A 22,698-nucleotide genomic window follows, 5' to 3' on the forward strand; every position below is an offset into this window, starting at 1 on the left:
TTAGCCGCACCTGCAAAAGCAGCCACCTCAGGGGCTCCAATTAAACTCAGATATAAGTTCTAGAAACTGGTGTGTGTGTGTGTGTGTGTGTGTGTGTCTATATTAAGCTGCCTGCCTGTTCCTCTTTCTTTCCTCTTTAGAGGAGCTTGACCAAGGCAGGAGGCTGCCTCCCTAGATCAGACCCAGGGTTCCCAGTGTGGTGGTTCTACCTGATGGCTCTCTTGGAATTGTCAGGAGATGGTGTGGGGCATGGAGGTGCTTGGCCATGCTGCTGATGACTTGGTGCTCTGATGTTATGTCTGCTATTGCTTGCTGCTAGCAATGGTTTCAAACCTCTAGAGTCAGAGAAGAAGTTGACTTTACCAGATAGGCCAAGTATGACTTTTACAGAAATACTTTCATGCTCAGATCCTTAAAAGAGAACGAAAAACCCATCTTACTCTCTATGCTATGTATTATACACGATTTAAGCGTTACCCCTTCATTCCCACTCTGAAAGTGATTATTTTTATTGATGAAAAATGTGAGATTTTGGTTTCTCAATATCTGCTTCACCAAAAAAGATGCCATTATGAGTCAAATTAAATTTACAATTTTACCTCTAAGGACCCAGATTCAATATAATAGAATCATAACACGTCAACAAGTATTCCAATCATAGTATTTCAGTAGCTTAGGGACCATCTGACCTAACCCCTAATTTTACAAATGGAGAAACTAAGGCACAGAGAGGATAAAGAACTTTTCCAACATGGTCCCAAAGCATTCCTTCCCCAGTGCTCTTCCCTCTTCCTGATTCAGTGCTTTTTCTGCAAACTGCTTTTCCCTTAGTGATCTTGTCCATTTCTTTCCATGGACTGATTTTAGTTAAATAATTATTAAATAACTATATTTTTAAAAGGTTAAATAAGCATGTTTCAATTGCATACGTTGAAGGATGAGCAAGGGAGTGAAATTATGACGTGGGCCTCAGAAGGTCTGACCCTTCTCCCGCCTGCACATGTTTTCGGTGCTCCTGTGTCTTGGAGTCAGAAAATCCAGGGCAGGACTGAGGGACTCTTGAGAAACCCAAGAAGCGAGAAACTCCAGATGGGGTAGGAGACAGCTTAGTGGTGATGGACAGGAGGGCAATGAAGCCACGTGGAGCCTGAGCAGGCATTGGGCCGAGAGACTGCCCAAGTTCCATTTGAAATAAACAGTGCTTTTCCAATTGGTGTTTACCAGTTCATAGTTGTGGCTGTTTGGAGGAGGCTCAAGAAAATGTTTTCACAGCCCTTGGGAATTGTGTAATGAGAATCATGTGTACCCTGAATGTGGAGGGAGCCACACCTGGGACACATTTGACCCGTGGCAGAGACGTGGGAAAAGAGCCAATGTTTTTTGGACCCGGCCCATTTTATGAAAAGATGCCTATCAAAACAAACAGAAGTACACAAACAAAGCAACAACACCAAATACCACAGAGTCCAGGATGTAGGAAGGGTTTTCTGAACAAAAGACTCAGCAATGCTTCTTCTCAGGAAAGCCAGGGAAGGAAAATGCCGCCGCCTGAAGGAAAAGGCTGTTTCACTTCTGCCTCAGATGCGTCCCCGCAGGGACTATCGTGTTACCTTCCTAATGAAAAGCAGGCACTTTAAAAATGACTTCATACCAAATGAAAAATGATTCTAAGCTGAGTATGGCTTGTTGGGGGTGGGGTGAGCATGGGACTTGCAGGAGGATATTTGTGGTTCCTCTCACCTCCTGGGCCCAGGGCTACCTGGGAAGTAGAGATAAGCGAAAAGATACAGCTGATGTGAACAAAATGCCGTACCAGGGAGTGTCTTCAGGCTCTGCATTCTTCATATATGTTGTTCCTTTTCTACTGGATGTGAAAAAGCAAAATCATGTCTCGCTGGTGTTCATTCAAGGATCTCAGAGTTCTAGATTTTATTCTGTAGCAGATGGGGAGCCACGGAAGGCTTCCTCAATCAAATGCTGTCCTTGGCTTGGCAGAAAGAACTTATTATGATGAGGTGTTTGCTTTCTCTCATGCTGTTTTCCACTCTTTCACGGGAGCTCACTTGACCAAATCCAGTTCACTGAATGTCCCAACATTTCTCGTACCATTGTATTTTTGCCAAAATCATTCTCTCCTACAATGCCATCCCTTCTCCATTTGCTTGGCTTATGCCTGCTCCCAAACCACTGGGTCCTGAGTCCCTTTCTCCATCTCTTAGCCTGGGGCAGGTGCCCTTGTCACTGCCACAAGCTCATTTCTGTAAAGGCATCAGCCATATCCTGTTATAGTTGTGGGGGAAATTGTCTGCATTACTCATGAACTCCAAGCCTTGGGTGAAAGAAATGTGCTCATTCGAATCTCCAGTGCCGAGTAACTAGTACAGCATCTAGTATTCAGTAGGTGCTCAGTAAGTAGCATTGACTGAGTGAATAAAAGAATCTCAGGCTCTTGGGCTCAGAAAGCTCCACTTATTTGCCGACTTTGGACAAAGATTTTGAAAAACTGACTTACTGACAATCCAGCTGAGATAACTGAATTCTGGGTTCTTCTTTTATGGTCCATAATGTCTGTGGAAGTCACTGGAAACAAAATACTTACAAAATTTTTTTCCTTTACCTTTATCTCTATAATCCTATCCATTTATAACTCATGACGAGCCCCATCTTCCTATGTTTGAGTTAGACTATGAAACTTCACGATGGCCTTTGCTTCTTTTGTTTAATGTAGTTTTGGGTAAAATCCTTTGGGTGCTTACAGTCTAATTGTGAATATTGCCAAATAAAGGAAAATGATAGCTATCAAACTACAAAGACCTCTTGGGCTGATGGCTTAGAACACATTTGCAATTTTACAGCTTTATTTCCTGGATTAATACAATGGAATAAGTAATGTGAAACTTTAGGCCCTGTGACAAGATCTGTGGGTAACATAGGACTCTTTGATTATAAATAAAAACGGAACCTTGACAGACTTAAGCAGGGACAAGGGAGTTCATTTACTCACAGAGTTTGAAAATCCAGAGGAAATCTGGCTTCGCAATTCAGGGCTCAAGTGAAATCATCAAAGCAATCTTTCCCTGGGCCTCAGATCTGTCTTTCCCTGTATTTGCTTCATTCCTAGGTGCCAGCCATCCTCTGGCCCCCATAGTTCCAGGGTCAATCTCCCCCAGTGCATAGTCAATGTAAAAGAAGAGAATGTTTCATCCTGGAATTACCTGTTTTAGTCCCGAGATTCATCTTGATTAGATCAACTTGAGTCAGGGACTCTCCCTCATCTATACCTGTGGTTCTTCAGGTTGGGTGCACTGCTGGTCCAGGCTGTGCCACTTGTTCCATTTTGGAGACTAGGAGTAGAGAGGGGCCCCACCTAAATCACTTGCAGAGGAGGGTTTATGACTGCAATCACCAAAATAAGGAAAGATTGGTATTAGTGGCCAGAACCAATCAATGTCTACTCTATGGAAATAAAGATGGAAATACAGCTGGATTACTCCCAGAGCCTGTCAAAGCACAGATGCCACAGTATTTCTTTCTCACTTGGTAATTCAAGTTTGGGAGATGGCCCTGTTATACAGGGCAAAATAAGAATAGGCCCTTGATTGGAGTAAAGGGTGAAGATACTTTCCATATGCATGTGAGATGCACTCTTTTTGAGCATCCTTCATAACCCCTGACTATAGGAATACAAAGAGGATGTGTTCTAATGACTGCTTCTTTGTCAGAGCTTCTTGGTTGGAAGCCAAGCAGGGAAACAGGAGAAGGGCTAAAGCCAGGGGCTCTGCAGCCCTGGGCAGGAGTGGGGAGCACCCAGATCTGGAAAGAGCTGAAATGAAGGGACAGGCAAGCCTCTGCAATTACATCTGTGAGAGGGTCATTCATTTCCTCATTCATTCATTCATCCACCAGTCAACATTTCCTGAGCACCCACTATGTACTGGGGATACGTTATAGTACCAGAATACTCTATGTTCTGACATCTGCCAGTAAAAGTTTGTTGAATAAATGTAACCTAGGGAAACAGCCTTTTATGTCACAATTAGAGATATAAAGTAGAACATGAAAATCCATCACCAATTTACACACTTTAGTCTATCAGTGAGCTTCTGCCTTATTGCAAATACTGGTTAACAGGCCCTTTTCACTGAATGGTGGGATAAGGGCGGTTAATAAAAAGAACAACATTACTAATGGTTAAAATTGGAATTTCCTAGGTACTTCTGTGCTGATTTTCTTTGCTCCCATAAACCCATTTATTCAATTAGAACAACTCCCTATGTCTTGTTACAAGTTATTATCCTTATTTTACAAAAGAGGAAATAAAGGCAATGAGAGGTTGATCAACCTGCCCATGATCACAAGGCTGACAATTGATAAGCCAGGGTCTTCCTAGAGGCCAGTCTTCTTTCAGAGTTTGAACCCAGTGCTGGAGGGGCTGGTGGACAAGCAGGGACTAGGAACAGAACAAAGTCACAGATTTGTTAATATTGTCTATCAGAAAATTGGTTATTCAATGGAACCAGGAAGCATCTAATAAGGGCCATAGTGGACTTCTCTCTCTCTCTCTCTCTCTCTCTCTCTCTCTCTCTCTCTCTCTCTCTCTCTCTCTCTCTCTCTCTCTTCCCCCCCCCCCCCCCCCGTGCTATGCAGCAAAGCTGAAAACAAGAAGATGTCACTGTATTTTAAATGCTTAGTGTTGACTTCAAAGTGGATCAATGCCAGTTGGACAACTAAGGATGAGAAGGGTGGCAGGAAAGAGATGTGGAAAATGAGTTTTTCTTTAACCTTAGTGTCTTCTTCCTTTCTCTTTCTTGTGGACCTGGTTTCCTTTGCCCTCAAGTGGAGACTGTGGAACTCACAACACAGATACTTATCTTTTTAACATATGTTGTTATTGATTTTTAGAGAGGAATAGAAAGGGAGAGGAATAGAAAGATGTAAACACCAATGAGAGGAACATGGTCAACTGATTGCCTCCTACACGCTCCACACTGGGGATCAAGCCCACAACCCAGGCATGTCCCCTGACCAGGAATCAAACCAGTGACTTCTTGGTTCCTGGGTCAATGCTCAAACACTTAGCCACACTGGCCAGGTGATACTTATTTTTTAATTTTGCTTTCACTGAAACACTTTGGTGAGTGGCACCATTCAAGTTCTCGCATGTGCTTCACTTATGTGGGCAGAGGACTAAGAATCAAGCTGAGACTTTGGAGAACACTTCTTTTCAGGAAGTTTTGACATCTGTCAATATAGAAACAGAAAGATTTGTAATGGCAGTTTCTCCTTCCTGCTATTTCTGTTGACATCTGCCAGAACATTGTTAAGAGAAAATTCACACCAAACAGAGTGTGATAACTGTGGCTTTTTCCCTGTTTATTAAAAACAAATTACGTAACAGAGTTCTGGTCTGGAAGCAAGCTGCTTTTGTAGTTCTCATAGCCATATTGTTGCTTATACAAGATCCAATGCCCATCAAGACTTGATTCGGTTTAATTGTCTTGAAGACCAAGAGCTGCTGCCGCCTGCACTTAGTCATCATTGGGAAGTAGACTGAAGAGTGGTCATGAGCTATTAGAACTGCTTTTCTTGGGACTGTTAGGTTTCAGTGTAAATTCTAAAAGAATCTAAAGCATTTTGCTGCTGGGAGAGAGCTTGGCATGTTGGGTGTGGATGGATGTGACCCTAAACTTCTCCAGCACTTGGTTGATGACAGAGGTGCTAGAATTGTTGCTTCTTCTCAAGACATGTTTGGCCCTGTCCCCAAGGCCTCACCCTTTCTTTTTTCTTTCTTTTTAAAATAATTTATTGATTTTTACAGAGAAGAAAAGAGAGAGGGATAGAGAGTTAGAAACATTGATGAGAGAGAATCATCGATCAGGTGCCTCTTGCACACCCCCTACTGGGGATGTGCCCGAAACCATGCCCTTGACCGGAATTGAACCTGGGTCCCTTCAGTCCGCAGGCTGACGCTCTATCCACTGAGCCAAACCAGTTTTGGCAGGCCCAACCCTTTCAAACAGAAGGGCATTTCTCTGGAAGGAGCCCCTGTCCCATTACTGAGATCCTCAGACAGCTTCATTTAAAGGATCCCCTCATGCTATGTTGAGCACTCAATGGCTGTTGCCATGCCTGGACTCCTTCCTACCCAGAAGCACTCTCTTGGACTTATTTTTAGTCCTTGCAGGCTGCAAAAGACACACAGCAAGTCTTCAGCACACACACACACACACACACACACACACACACACACACAACTGAAACTGAGCAAAAAATCTCATGGGGAAGAGTGGCCATATCTTGTCACCTGAGTCTTCTGTTGCTCTTTCTTTAATTTTAATGGAAACTCATTAAGAGAAGCTTTACTGTTCAATGTAAAGGGAAGTCTCTATAAGATGCAGTTGCTAAGTCACACACTTAGCAGCTGGGTGACTTTGGGCAAGTTACTGAATCTCTCTGTGCCTCATATTTCTTCACCTACAAATCAGGATTGTAACAGAAACTACCTTAAAGAAATCTCCCATGTGTAAACTAAGGTAAACATATGTAAGTACTTAGAGCAGTGCCTGGCATACAGTGAGCATTCAACTTATATTAATTATTATTATGGACATTATATAGAAAATATATATACATATATATCAATATATAGAACACAGATGTTTGGACCTCTTTCCTGCATGAATTTGGCTATTTATTTGGGTAGCACATAAGTATCCAGACATTATAAATAAAAAAATGCCAGGTATTTGAGACCATGTCTTATAATTGGATTCAATAACTCATTTATTCATTCGTTCACATAACACACACTCTGTGGCAGGCACTATTCTAGGCTTTGAGAGTCTGGAAAAGAGTGGGTTAAATGCTTCCATGCATTCCAAGTGTATAGTCTGAAGGGACGGAGACTTATTAAGTACTTAGATAATTCCTATCAATGGGGAGCACAAAGAGTCATGAGAATGGTAAGGTCTTCAGACCTGCTTCAGCCTGAGTTTTCCTGAGGGTTCGTGAAGGTTCTGGTAACAAGCTTGTCTCTGTATCCTTGCATGGGTAGGGCAGGAGATGTATATAGCATTTATCCACTGACCAGCCAGCAGTGGCCAAGTCTGGGGCTGTCTATTATAGCTTTGAGGGACTTTGAGGGGGAGTTTAAACTAGAAGAGCTACAAGTTTCTTTTCAAGGCTAAGATTGCATGAATCCATCATTTTCTGTGTATTTACTGAACATTTATTCAGGCAAAACATCTTGCTAGGGAGTAGGATGGGCAGAGCGGGAATAGGGGTGGAAAATAAGACCAAGTAAAGGGAACACCTGCTCTCAAGAAATGTACAGTTTTTGTTGGGAACACAAAATACATACAGATGATAAGACAATGGCAGGCCATCCCTGACTTAAGAAAAATTTATATCTGTCCCTTTCATTAGAAAGCCTCAGCTAGATAGCAGAGAAACATACATCCCGCTGAGGTGTCCAGACCTGCCAGCTCCCCGTGCCTGTCAAGTGGCATGCCCTTTGTGAAGAGCAGAAATTCCCTTCAATTTTTCGGGCTGTGCCTACTCAGGTAGCTTGGATGGTTCCTTCCAATCTCCCAGGTCTTCTCTTTTTCAACTCTCTGGCTCTGACAGGATGAATCATTGCTTCTCTGTTTGCCCACAGTAGATGGCATAGGCCTAGTGCCTTTATCATCATATTTTCCATGTGATCTGAGAGTGGTTTGTGGGTCTCTGCTAGTTTCCACTATGGATTGAGTTATGTCTACTGTTGCGGTGTCTATTGCTGCATCACAAACCACCCCAGAACAGAATGCCTTAAAACCATTGGATTGCCCATGACTCTGGGTGAGGGATTTAGGTGAGGGTGGCTCAGCTGGGGCTGAGTACCTACCATGACCTCTCTCACACATCTAGGGCCTTGGTCCTGTGTAGGAAGCGGTTATAGGGTTAAACCTCAGACTGACCTACTGGCAAAGTTGCAAACAAGTCCCAGCTGGAGGACACAGTCCTCTAAGCATAATTAAGCTTGATCTGTGACTGTTCCCTAGATCAGTGTTTTTCCACCTTTTTTGGGCAAAGGCACACTTGTTTCATGAAAAAAATCACGAGGCACACCACCATTAGAAAATGTTAAAAAATTTAACTCTGTGCCTATATTGACTATATATAAAGTAATTCTCTTGAATAGGAATCAAATAAACACAAAGAAAGTATTTTATAATTACTTTATTATGAAATATTAAGTAAACAAAATAGTGAAAAATTATAAAATTCTTGTCTTGTCTGCATCTATGGCACACCAGGCAACATCTCGCGGCACACTAGTGTGCCGCGGAACAGCGGTTGAAAAACGCTGCCCTAGATCTTTCCTGGGCAGCTAGTGGGCTGTGGGAGGGGCAGCAAGTGCTGCCAAAACAAGTGAAATTTACAAGAACATTGTAAATTACCTCGTTTGTCCCTGACTATAAATAAAGCATCAGCTTTGCAGTCTGGATTGGTTCTGTGACCGAACTTATCTTCTTGTTTGTCTTTTTTTCCTCCATCCTTCACCGCCCTCCCTTCGGCTCGCCAAACCCTTGGCTGTGCTGGCGCGGCTCAGGCCTGGCTGTCAGCTGGGGCATCTAAGTTGTCCTCTGGGTAGGTTTTCTCTCTCCAGAGGTCTGTCATCATTCAATAGTCCAGCTGGAGCCTTCTTACATGGCTGCAGGCTCCCAAGAGGGAGAAATGGAAGGTGCGATGTCTCTTTAATCTCAGTCCAGAAATCATGCAGCAGCACTTCAGCCAAAGCAAGACACAAGGACGCCCAGGCTGACAAGGTGGGGAAATAGACTCCACCCTTTGATGGCAGGACCAGCAATGTCATGCTGCAGGAGAGAATGAGTGGATTGATGTGGCCATTTTTTTGGTAACCACCTATTTATTCCCAACACTTAGCATGTGTCTGGAGCATCATAGTTGCTCAACAGTAATATGACCTGGCACTTAATAAGCTTCACTTATGTAAATATTTACATGCATCATCTTGTTTAAACCTCACGACTCTTTGAGGCATCATTATCCCCATTTTGCTGAGCAAATTGAGGCTTAGAGGTGTTAGGAAAATTGCCCCAAATTATTAAGCTAGTAAAATGTGGGGCTGGAATTCTGACTCAGCATCCTTGGCTCCAGAGCTGGAGCACAGAACACTCTACTGAAAGGTGGAAAGATCGGGTTTTTAGTGGTTTGTTCTTTTGTAGAATCATTTGTCACCATGATAGCCCCGTGGCTGCTTCTATTGTACCTTGTTCAGACATGAAGGAGGTAGATGACACTTGCTAGGTGGATTCTCTTTGAAATCAGAAGGGACATAGGCATGCTGCGGGGCTGGCTCTAGCACCGAACCTACTCCCAGCCCTCTTTTTCTCTCCTGAAGGGAAATACCTCTGGCAGCTGAAGCTCGCCCAGCTATTGGTTTTCAAAAGGTTTTCTGTGATGGTAGCTGGTGGTAGCATTTTCACATTTGGGTGGGCTTTTCATAAAGTTTATATTTATTCGTTTTTAAAATTGTGAGACTTTGTCTTTTCCTACTTTTCTTTCTTTGTTTTGTCAGTCCTCATTGGAGGATATTTTTCCATTGATATTTAGAAAGAATAGAAGGGAGAAGGAGAGACAAACATAGATATGAGAGAGACACATCAAGTGGTTGTCTCCTGCATGCATCCAGAAAGGGGCAGGGGATCGAGCCTGCAACCAAAGTACACGCCCTTGACCAGAATCAAACCTGGGGCCCTTTAGTCTACTGGCCAATGCTCTATCCACTGAGCAAAACTGGCTAGGGCTTTTCTGCTTTTTTTTGAAATTTATATTTCATTTTTATGAAATAGGTAGTAGATGTTTCCAAGTGAAGACACTTTGCAACAAAAATGCTGGCAGGCCTATACCCATTACCAAAACATGCCAAAGTTAACATTCCTCTGCAATCCCAAGTCTGGGAACCTTTACTCCAGCAGAAGAAATGACAGCCTGACGATCACACTGACTCACACTACCTGCTTACAATGCTGAGATGGTTCCGTTGTCTCTCTTCTGACGATTCCTTCACCTTGTATTGGGATTATTATGACAATTTGATGGCATCATTTGCAGAAAATGACTTTCTTCGAAGACAGTCTGATAAATAGTAATGCACGATAAATGTGAGAGAGCATTGTTATGATCATCCCTACGACATTCCCATACAAAATAGTGATTGACATTCTTGTAACTCTTTCCCCCTAACCGGCCCTGGCAATTAACATTCCCAAACCAGCTCCAAGAGGGCAGAGATGTGGAGATGTGGACACATTAGTGACTATCTGAGTGCCTGATAGATTCCTGAAACAGAATCAACGATCACAATAAAGGGTCTTTTGTCCCCAAATCCTCAAACTGACGGGAGAATTATCTCTTGGTTCTGAGTCCTGGCTGAAAGATTTGAGCTGCAGCCAAATGCTACTCTTTAAAAGGAGATAAGCGAACAATGACATTTTATCAGAAAGAATTTTAAGATTCTTAAAATTGCATCTAGTGAAGGACATTCTTGGAAGCTGGCAGAGAGTGAGGGCTTCTGATGCCCTCCTTGTGTCTTGATCCACCACCAGCTGTCCTGAGTGCACAGCTGCCAGGCTTGCAAGTGGGCAGGACAGGAAGGCTGTGACCCTCAGGCTCTGCCAGGGGCCAGAGGAGGCCGAACAGGTGCAGGACTTGCATCTCGGGAGGATGGTAGAATTGCATGGCCCTCAGTGGTCTGTGGCCCCTAGAGTGTGTGCATGTCATCTTAAGAGAACCTCTGGGCTGCTCAGGGTTTGGAACTGTGGGAGAAGATGCCTAGTGGGCTGACTTTCTGCCTCCTCGAGGTTGGCTGAAGGAGAACTCCTTGCTGAGCGTTCCCAGCGCAAGAGATATTCTCCACTGGTGCCTTACACAAGACGGCCACTTTGCCAGCAGGAGCCTGTGCCTCTAACTACTTATACGGTTGCTACTGCTTCCTTTAAAGGTTCCCTTTAAAGTGATTTGAGCCCACAGGATGAAGAGAAACAGGAGCAGGCACAGAAAATCTCTACCATTACCCCAGAGAGGGAGAACAAGGTGAGCTCAGAGAACAGGTGGCTGAAGGAGACACCTAGATCACAAATTGTGAAACAAAAATAACACAAAAGCAGATATTTTGGAGTAGAAATCTAATTTTTTAAATAATTGATTATTTAGTACCTGAGTGAAAGAAGGTTGTTACTGTTAAAATTAAAGAGTATTGGCCTGTTTCCCATTTGACTGCCACGTTTTCTCCCAATAGATTCCAGTGGCTATGCTTGTGGGATAGATCAGCATTGCCATGATCTGAAGGGGAAGGATTTGTGTGTGTCCTCTTTCTATATGAAATGGCTAAACAGAGAAGAAAAAAAAAAAGTTAAAAAAAAAGAGTATTGGCCTGGAAGAGCAAATGGAAGATAGGTTTTAAAACAAAGAGCAAAGGACAGAAAGTAATCTTTTTTTTATTTTTATCATTTATTTATTTTTCAATTACAGTTGACTTTCAACATTATATTGGTTTCATGTGTACAACATAGTGGTTAGACATTATATGTAACTTACAAAGTAATCCCCCTGATATTTCCAGTACCCATCTGGCATACATTGTTATTACAATATTTCTTACTGTATTCCCTAGGCTGTCCTTTACAGACCCGTAACTATTCTGTAACTGCCAATTTGTACTTCTTAACCCCATTCACCTTTTTTACCCAGTACCCCACCCCATTCCCATCTGGCAGCCATCAATTTGTTCTCAGCATCTAAGAATCTGTTTCTGTTTTGTTTGTTCACTTATTTATTTTGTTTTTCTAGATTCCACATAGAGTAAGATCATATGGTATTTGTCTTTCTCTGTTTGACTTATTTCACTTAGCATAATACCCTTCAGGTCTGTCCATGTAGCCCTAAATAGTAAGATTTCATTCTTTTTTATGGATTAGGGACAGAAACTAAACTTAATAAAAGAGATGTGGTTAATAAATTAGTAATGAAAATGTAATTGATAAGTAATGTAGAAAAAAATAATGCCTTATTAGGCCCGAGTTGATGGGTTTGGGTAAGCCGTAGGCTGCTCAGCAGACTTCCTGAGAACTCTGAAGATATTGTAATCCTGGATATAGCTCAGATTGTCAGGGAGCAAGAATGTGCCAATCACTCTGTACTAGAAAAAGCAGGAGACAGGAATGCAAAGGTATTAGTCCTTCATCATGTTTGATCTTGCTGTTCTTTTTATTGGCATGGAAAACTTTACCACTGACAGACAAGAGCAAAATGCTTTGGCTTGCTGCCACGAAGAGTGAAACATTGGCTAGGTATTAAAGAATCTCTTTAAATAGTCAGAATAGTTGAAAAACTAGAATGTATCATCTCAGGTGCTGGTTGAGATATCCCTTTCACTGTTCAAAAGGGGAATTGAATATGGCATTAAGAGTAGTTGTTGGCCTCAGAATACCAGCTGACGAAGTCAAGGGTTCTCTTGCTTGGAAAATAAATTCCTGCAATGTGACTTTGGCAGATTTCTCAACATTTTATTGGATTCCAGCAAAGTTTATCAGCATATCCTTAGCCACTTGATTTAGTGATGAATTCTCAAAAAATTTAATCTTTGAAATGGTTGCTGTAATAAATGGGTCTCTGAGAGGTACTGAACGTTATCTATGTGTGGGAAGAAGGGTGCATGTGAATATAGCAGAGGAGACTACTAGCAAATGCACCAGCTGCAAATGCCCTAGCTGTCCACCAGAATTATTGGCACTAGTTCCCAGCATCCCTTGCTGTTAGGCATGAGTGAAAGTCTTCCTTGCAATGGGAACAGAACAAATGTGTGTCATATGTAAGCCATAACATTTTTGTATTCATGTCCCTTCAAGCCCTTGCCCTTGAAAATGACTCTGGAGTCTTAAGGGAAGGCAGAACTTTCAGACAGACATATCCTGGGTATCTAACTTCATCTAACCAGTGCTGCCACATGCTGGGATCTGTGCTAAGCTGTGGGATACAGATGCATTCTGTTCTCGTTTTGCTTCTCATTGGATTCTAACTTAGGTATCACTGTTGAACAACTTCAACAATAGAGACTCTGCCCATTCAGTAGTCATCCATTTGATTTTAAAATTAACTATGATAATTAGAAATACCTTCCCAATATTGAATATTAATCTATCTGTAGATTAATACTAGATCTAGCTCTAAACAGCCATCTTAAAATTGAAGACATTAGAATTTCTCTTCTTTAGGCAAAACATAGTGATCCTCCTCTTTAATTTCTTGGCTTTGAGCATCTTCCCTATCTCTTACAGGAGTATTTATTTAGGCGTGTCCCTGCCTATTGTTTTAGTTTAATCAATCTCTTCAATGCACTAGTGCCCAGGATGCCAGGTCTGGGGTCATGTTTAACATTTTAAACTTAAGAGCCACGGGAGCCTTTTTCAATTAGACAATGATGATCATAAATCTATAGGTGACTGGTAACAGTCGAGAAAGTTCTTTTCCAAGTTGTTAGTCTCTCATACTGTGTTAAACTCAATGGACAATCTTGTTAATATACTCAAATAAGTTTGAAGTGGGCTTGGGCAGAAGTTGTGTGTGTGATCTACAGTTAAAAAAATCAGATTTATCATCTTTGCTTGACTGTGAAAAACGCTGATCAGACCTAGCATGTTGCCCATTTATTTCCTTCGACAACAGAGGCAATGCTGAGATTGTGGGATAGTTTCCACAGCAGCATGGTTTAGGCATGAACCAAATCGCACACCTGCAAATGCACTAGCACCCAGTTGTGCACATGTTTACTCACAGAAGTGCTCACATTCCTGTGAACAAGACCTCCCTATGGCTTTGGAAGACCTTGCCCTTCCAGAGTGTTGTCTCAAGCCGCTTTCCACGAGCAGTTAATGTCAGTTTAGCCACTGCTGCTGTCCACACCCGCTGGGCATCTGCACAGGATCTGTGAGGTTCCATGAGGCTAAGAGGGTTCATTATGAGAAACTTCAGACTAAGGTGGCTGCTGGAGGGAAAGCACATGATAAACATGGAGATGGGGGCACTTGTGGTGGCTGTTGTTTTAACATGTTCCTTGTTAGCACAGCTCTTTTTCATTCACTATTATTTGTTCTTCTCTCTGTCCATTGTCAGCAGGGTTGCAGCCAGGGGTCCTTTCTATGAACTGCCTCTGATTAGCGTTGGCTAAGATGTGCTTTGTCTCTTGTGATCCCAACTACACATGATCAATGGCTTAGGGAGACCAATGGCTTAGGCATGGATGACCAGGAAAAACAATTACAAAACACAGTTACCAATGTTGGTTCATTTCCTTTGTGTGGGTCTATGATCGCACAGGTGTCTGTACCTTTTTCTGAATGTCCTATGACACATATTATAGAAGTGTGATGATTGCTTCTATTTTGCTGGGACTTTCCACTTAGCCATTACACTCAGTCCAAAAATGAGTCAGTTCAGCTGTGACCAATCCAAGCTTCCACGCAGCCTTCCAAAGAAGTCACTTTACATACAAAGAGAGATGTAGAGTACAAGGTCATTGCCAGTTCAACTGCAAGGGGAAACTAGAATGGACTGTTTTTGTTTTTTTCTCATAGCAACTCATATTTGTATATGTACATCACAATTTGCAAACCAATTTAACATAGATTATTTCATTTGCTTCTCTCAAAAACTCTATGAAGAGTAATTAAGAATTTGTTAATGATTTTTTTTCCTGTGGAAGCAGGAAATTTATAGTCATATAAGTAATTTGATAATTAATCTTGCTTTTCCCATGCACAGGCAACATATTTGTATCTGAAAAAGAAAAATACATAGAAAAAAATATATAGAGAAAAAGAATGAAGATGAAATGGTAAAAATGTTAGCAACTCATGAATCTGGCTAATGACATTTGGAATTCTTTGTACTATTTTTTAAAAAATATATATTTTATTGATTTTACAGAGAGAAAGAGAGAGCTAGAAACATCATCAATGAGAAACATCGACCAGCTGCCTCTTGCACACCCCCTACTGGGGATGTGCCCGCAACCATCGTACATGCCCTTGACCAGAATCGAACCTGGAACCTTTCAGTTCATAGACCGACGACGCTCTATCCACTGAGCCAAACCGGTATCGGCGAATTCTTTGTACTATTCTTTTGACTTCTGTAAGTTTGAAATCCTATCAGAATAAAAAGTTACTGTAATGGCATAAACAGATTAAAGGCATGTGAGTAGTTTTGGGCAACGTTTAAAAGGGGTAATTCCAATAAATTTGTTTGGAATTTCCCTAGGAATCCCAACAACACCTAGATTACAGGCTTTGCTTAAAATCATAGATTTAAAATGCAATAGCGAAAACTACAGGCTGAGGGAGAAGCTATTGTACAGTGGAAGCATGCACGGCATGACTGCATATTCAGTTCATAACTTCTACTGAAATATAATGCAAACTGAGCAAATTCTTTGAATTTCTTTGGATGCAGGTGTGCAATTACAGGTGGCTGCTTTTTTTCTGAACATAGTATATCCCATACGTTAGAAAAGGTTATACTGGTAATTACCTTGCTAGGTAGCCATTGTATTTTTACATATATAAAATGTATCTGCTTTAAATGTATAATCCAACTACTTTTACTAAATTTATGGAGTTGTTCAACCATCACCACAATCAGTTTTTAAATGTTTCCATCACCCCAAAGGGTTCCTTAGGCCCATTTACAGTAAATCCCTGTTTCTATTCCCAGACCCAGGCAAATACACTCTCTGTCTTCATAGATTTGCCTGTTCTGGTCCCTTTATGTGTGGGATCATACACTATGTGGTTTTTCCCTCTCTGGCTTCTTTCACTTAGCAGAATATTTTTGAGGTCTGTCATCCCTATCTTTTCTGGGAATTTTCCTTGGCATAAGAAGTTACCCAGAGAATAAGCAAATACCTTATATTTATTCCTAGGAATGAAGAAGGCAAGCCACTAATACACACTAACCCGTTCTCACAGCTGAGTGGCATTGACAAGAACTCAGCCTGATAATTTTTTCTTGTCCAGAGGCATGCTCTTCTGTAAAAAAAAGAAAAAGTTGGTTGACTGTCTTGACTGTCTATAGTATTTGCCAGAATCTGAGCGATTGTCTTTGCTCCAATTTCTTAGTGACACAGCAGAGACCTTAAGAGATACAATGACGGAGGCTCAGGTTCTGTATAGAGGATGCAAAACTGCCAGAGAAGCTCATGTTTCTGGGGAATCAGATTTCTTAGACTTAAAAAGAATGATAAGCTCTTGTTCGAATATCAAAGTTTGTGGGCCTAAGCACATTAGCATTTTCATTATCACAAGCAGTAGAATGTAATAATGTTTCTGCAGGGGGAAAAAAAAAAAGTGCAGTATCTGGGATCTGACCCAGGTATCTAAAAATACTTTTATTCCAGGACAAGTTTAGCATCCTCCAAAAACGATCCATGTTTTGTAATAATATGGTACCAAATGTGAGTTGTAAGAAAATGGTAGGGTTTTCCAGTCAAGATGGAGACATAAGTAAATGTGGTACTCATATGCCCCTACAACCACATCAGAATTACAACTAACCCACAGAACAACTTTTATTCCAAGCCACCTGAAATCTAGCTGAACAGAAGACTTTCAACTAAGGATAGAAAGAAGAAGCCACAGTGAGACTGGTAGGAGGGGCGGAAACCAGGAATGAGCTGGTCCCATACCCATGTGTGGCAGATTGAGAGGGATATTTCAGCTATGGAGGGCCACTCTGGAGCGAAGGGTCCCAGCCTCACAATAGGTCCCCACTCCAGGGTTCCAGTGCCAGGAAGAGAAGGCTCCATAATTTCTAGCTATAAAAACCAGAGGGGATTGTGGCTGAGTGAGAAAGAAGGGAGCTGGAATCCCAGAATTTCCTCCTAAAGGGCCCACGCATGGACTTGCTTGGGCTCACTTGCTCTAACTTCCAGCACTGCAGCAGCAGCTTGACAGGCACCAGTAAGTCTGAGGAGGAACTGAATTACCTGGCAGTAGCATGAAGCTGGAAGGGCAGCTTTCTGCTAGACAGAAGTGCTGGCAGAAGCCATTGTTGCTTTTATGAGCCCTCCCCCAATAGAACTGGTAGAAAGATACCATATCTAAGTCTCCATAACCCTACTTACCCTGCCCTGGAGATTCCCTAAGCCCCCGTCCCACTGACCTTTCAGGCCCATCCAAGCTGTTTTCAGTGGCTTTTCTATACTAACAACCTGTCTTGGCTCATGCTTTAGGTTTACCTAAATGCTCTCAAACAAGGTCTGCAAAAGAAAGATCCTGGGCAGTCTATTCTGTTGCCTGGATAATCCAGGTTTTTAGATATTTAAATAAAGAAAGAGGAGGAAGAAGAAAAATTTATCAAATCTTATTTTGTTTATTTTGCTTTCCTTAGGCACCCTAATTCAGGATAGAAAAGTTAAAAAAAAAAAAGTTTCTACTGGATTTTCTCCCATGATCAAAGAATTGTATAAATTTCAGGGATGGAAATATACTAGTTAGCATCTCACAAGATTAGATTTCTGGGCTAAAGTTCAAAAGTTATAATCTATCAATATCTGAAGTTACAAGTCAATGAGAACAGCAAAGGCATGTTCAGCCCAACTTCAAACCCAACCCCTGGGAAGTGATCATCTCCATTGGTTCCACTTGGGATAAAATCCACATGGTGAGAGGCGAGGAGCATACGTGGCACTGATGGTGGTCTTCTGCTCCACCCCAGTGATAGGTACCCCAAGAGGGTGAAAAGACACCACAATGGATTATTCTGTCATCACTATGGAAACTGGACTCCCTTCCCCAAAGAAACAGTCCAGTAAAGCAACACAAACATAAACAAAGCTGGAGTTAATTGCTGCAGGGGAATGAGTGATACAAGGGACCTTGGGGGGTGGGGGGAGAGGGGGCAAACAATCCCAGTCCCTGAAGGCATCTTAAGGAAGGAGAAATAATGTTGTAAAAGGTCTAAAATTGAGATGAAGTTTGAGGTGTTAGAACTTCTGACCTTGCATTTAAGGTTTCCCATACAAATGGAGTGTCTGGACATGGTTTCGGCCTCCATTCCCTTCTGAGACTCACCATCCAACTTGGAACGAGGCCCTGAAGGAGTGGGGAGTAGTTCCTGGTCCCAATTTTGCAGCAGGGCTTAGATGCTTCCTTCTGTCTGAAGTTTTATCATTTTTATTTTTATTATTATTTTTTAAAATATATTTTATTGATTTTTTACAGAGAGGAAAGGAGAGGGATAGAGAGTTTTAGAAACATCAATGAGAGAGAAACATCAATCAGCTGCAACCAAGGTACATGCCCTTGACCAGAATCGAACCTGGGACCTTTCAGTTCACAGGCCGACGCTCTATCCACTGAGCCAAACCGGCTTGAGCTGAAGTTTTATCATTTTTAATTTGAGTGTCCCTGCCTTACTTCTCCTAATCCCTGTTTATATTCAATAGCTAGCCATTCCTCTACTTGAACATTGTAGAGGATTGAATAGAAGGATGTACCATCATTATCATCACCAGCGGCATTAAAGGCATCATGATCATTGTCATTGTCACTACAGGGTGACAAGAAAGAGCATGTGAACAGCAATCCCTGAAGAAGTATGTAAGCTTTTGGAAGAATAAACTTGCAAGCACCCTGAGTCTACCGACGACATCTAGGAACAGATGTTTCCACATGTGCTCCCATGTGCACATTTCCCCTCACCTGTTCCTTGGGGAAACACCCAGACAGTCAAATTATCCACACAAACACAGCACTTCAAACGGGACCCAGCTTTTCCATGGGAATGCAGCTGTTATGGGGAGCTCAAACAGCACCAGCCATCCTGGAGAGTCAGAGATGACATAATTTCCTCAAATTTCTCTGGGGTTGATAAAACTGCAACTCATTCTGAACTGGAGGAATGATAGCATTTATTACAAATCAGCATGTGCACGGAGAGAGAGGAATATGACATTTTGCTTTGGGAAACAACACAGTTTTCTTCAGCATGACAGAACAACTCTGGCTTGCAAGGACTAGAAGTGTTGTGCCTTCTCCGTTAAGTACAGAGTGAAGAAATGTTGAATAACATTTTAGGAGCAGTTTGTTTAAGAAATAATCTTATCTTCAACAATCTCCTTTTTATGTGATGAGTATTATGCAGGGGATAATGATATTAATAGTTATCATTTATTTGGTATTTGCTATGATACAGGTCTTTCTTTCATGTATCAATTTCAGTGACTTGCCAGTGGCTGCCTGAAGTCTGGTGTTGAGATGGAGTCTGAGACCAGGTCTGGGTTTAGTTAGAGAGAGAGTGTCGAGACTGATTAATGATGTAAATGGTGTCTTCTTTGGACTCAGGGAGGAAGATTGATGGTATAGGTAATGTCCCATGCTTTGTTATCTATAATAATCTATAATAATAAAAGCATAATATGCTAATTAAACCAGATAGCTGAATGACCTTCCAGAATATCACGCAATGGGCCTCTAGTTATCAATAAAGAGAGAATGTGACAAAGCACATCGGGGAGGTACAGAGTAGGGGATGTTCAGAGCAGAGATTCAGGAAAAGCATTAATGTGGATGTAGAATTTGACCTTAGCTTTGACAGAGGTACAGACTTTGTTGACTGGAGTTGAGAGAATGGCATCTTAAGTAGAGGGAATAATTTGAACAAGACATTGAGGCAAGAAGATGTATGGTGGTTAATGGACAGCCGCTAGTTGGGCCCATGTGGTACTTAAAAGGGATAGCAGGAACTTAGTTGGGCATTAGTTTGGAAGAATGGTAGAGAGGACTTTGATATTGATTGAAAATGGTTAGAAATTGAGAAAGTCTTAAGTTATTTTGTTGGATGGCCAGATATGTTTCCTAGGAGGATTATTCTGGGGAAAAAAAAGTACATAGAATGGATCCAAGAGAGAAGAATTGGAGAACACCAATGCTAATGCAATTGCAATAGTCCAGGTGAGGCCTACAGAGTCTGACGAGGAGGTTGGAAACACCATGAGTGACATGGTGATTTTGTACACCTGCTTTTTCCTTTCCTTTGTCCAGTTTCCACTGGCACTGTATATATTTGTCATGCAGTTCAGGTTCACGAAAACATTGATCATGGTAGCACTTGAAACAACCCAATAAGGAGTTATTAGCATCTTTCTTTTGTGAGAGAGAGGTGTTAGTAGTAAAGCTATTTTATTTTGAAAACTGTACTTTTTTTCCCCCCTCCCCCCCATGCTAATGTTATTTGGTAAGAACATTGGCAAATAAACGCCTCACCATTCTTCTTATTTCAAGTGCACGAGTTCCTTTTCCCCTGGGAGAAATCTTGGAGCAGGGTAATTTTTAACAGTGTACACACCTTCCCCTCACATTTCAGGATAGGAAAGGTATTAGAGCCACGAATGTTCAAGAGCAATTTTTGCGCTTAGGACATAGGATGGAAAGAAAGAAATTAAACCTCTTTGCTTTCCACAAGCCACATACCGATTGGCTGCAAGTGGGGTTTCACACAGGCTGGTTTCTGTGCTGCGGATTTACCCACGTTCCAAGCAGCCGGAGATATTTTCGCCTCCGCGTCGGGCAGCGCAGGCCATCCCTAGCGGAGGCGTGCCAGCTGCGGCTGCTTTATTTGATGAGGACCACAGCTCGCTGGCAGATAGGCTCTGTTTTGATTTCCCAAACCTCCTGGAGGTGAAGAAGGTTTGCTGACTGTGGTCAGGCAGGTCCCAATTATAAATGATTCCTTAACCAAGTGTTGAAACACTGAACTTTGAAATTAAAATGCAAAACACACACAAACTGCCAAACCTAGAAAATTCCCCCCCCCCCCCCCCCAGGAAATGTCCTTGAAAGCTTGGTTTCACTTACTTCCAGTATCTTCCCTCTAAATCTACCTTGACTTCCTTTACTCTTCAAAAAACAAAATGATCTCTTCTGATCCCTTTGATTGGTACTGCCTCCCAAGAAAAAATGGATATGATTTTCCTATTAGTAAAATGTATTTCAGTTACTCGCTTATCTCGAAGTCTATCCTCAGGCTTCTGTAACAATCAGCTCTGTGCTTTCAGGAAGAGGAAAAGACAACTCTAGAGAAGGCAATTTTCCTCTTAATCTAGTAAAATTTGGCTCTGTGTAATGCAAGGCTCTGTAATTGGGTGCGTTCAGTTTAGAACACTTTCTTGGTGAAATAAATGTTATCATTATTCATAATACTACTTTTTGTTTAAAGTGTATGTTGTTTGGTAGATATATATTATAACAACTTTCTTTTAGTTGGTAGTATTTGCCTGTTATAGTCTTCCCCATTTTTATTTCTCAGTCTCATGTCTTTCTTTATTGCTTCCCATACAGCTGAATTGGAGGGGCTCAGGGCAGGAGACTAAAGGGAGTTGAGAGAGAGAGAGAGAGAGAGAGAGAGAGAGAGAGAGAGAGAGAGAGAGAGAGAGAGAGAGAGAGAGAGAGAGAGAGGGGACACTGAGACAAGTGGAAGGAAGGACAAAAGAGACTGGACTAACACCCCCACCCCCATACAATACTGATTATGCAAAAGAATCTATACAATTGGAAATATGTATAAAATATTTAAAGAAGAAAGAGGAAGGAAAACTTTTATTCACATGAAGTCCCCATAGACAAAGTCAAATAACTGTCATTAAACTGGAGAAAAGTTTTAATATGTGTAACGGAAAGAATTACTATCAGCACATATGAAGGCTGCCTACAACTTAATGAGAAAATAACAGATCTTACATGAATGATGAATTTGAATGATGCTTAAAACATTTTAGGCTTTTAAAAATTAACCTCTGAAACTCTAAGCCAGGCGTCCTCAAACTTTTTAAAGTGGGGGCCAGATCACGGTCCCTCAGAGAGCTGGAGGGCCGGACTATATGAACTACTAATTCCTACTGTAACACCTCGGCTGCACTCACTGCCCAAAAAACCTGGTGGGCCGGATCAGACTCCTCTGTGGGCTGCATGTGGCCCGCGGGCCGTAGTTTGAAGACGCCTGTAGCTATCATGGACTATAGTCTAACCTTTCACTTTACAAAAGAAGACACTGAGAACTAGAGGGACTATCTCCTTCAAGGTCACTCAGTGACCTTGGCAGTGACTCTTATGTTCATCAGGTAGTAGCTCCAAGTAGATGATAAACGGCCAATGTCGCCTGTCTCAGGACGTAGGCACTCCTCTGCTGCTTATTGGAGGGCCTGATCTAGAACTGCCTGCTGATCTCATCATGATTCTGGAGAACAATCAATTCTGAACCCGGCAGTTTAGGCTTAGATACCCCTCCCCACACCCAAGCTAAAATTGCCTATTTATGGAGAACTTCAGAGGTTAGGCCACTCATTGTTTACTTTTCTCAGGCTGTCATGCTTTTATACTATTTAAATTCTACTTTCAAATGAGATTTTAAAGTGATTATCTCTATAAATATAAGTAAATAAAGTTAAGCTACCCAAGTACCAGTATAGAGATTCTAAGGTTCCACATGTGTAAAATGTGGAAATTTAGAATAAAAACTATTCTAGTTCAATACTATTAATAAAGATCTGTAACAAACTTGAGTTAGGCACCCTGTTCCTACAATTCGAAATATCCACATACAATAAAGATGAAACAAAGATAGAGCATTGATTTTTTT

The 22,698-nt window shown here is 41.7% G+C and overlaps 1 non-coding gene across 1 annotated transcript; it reads left to right on the forward strand.

Annotated features, from left to right (window-relative positions):
- Positions 1 to 11,271: 11,271 nt before the first annotated feature.
- LOC118716788 lies at positions 11,272 to 11,408 on the forward strand. Its single transcript, XR_004987252.1, has one exon. It is a non-coding gene; the product is annotated as a small nucleolar RNA SNORA29 (small nucleolar RNA).
- Positions 11,409 to 22,698: the final 11,290 nt, after the last annotated feature.

Source organism: Pipistrellus kuhlii, unplaced genomic scaffold (genome assembly GCF_014108245.1).
Source record: "Pipistrellus kuhlii isolate mPipKuh1 unplaced genomic scaffold, mPipKuh1.p scaffold_m20_p_12, whole genome shotgun sequence".
Lineage (NCBI taxonomy): Eukaryota > Metazoa > Chordata > Mammalia > Chiroptera > Vespertilionidae > Pipistrellus > Pipistrellus kuhlii.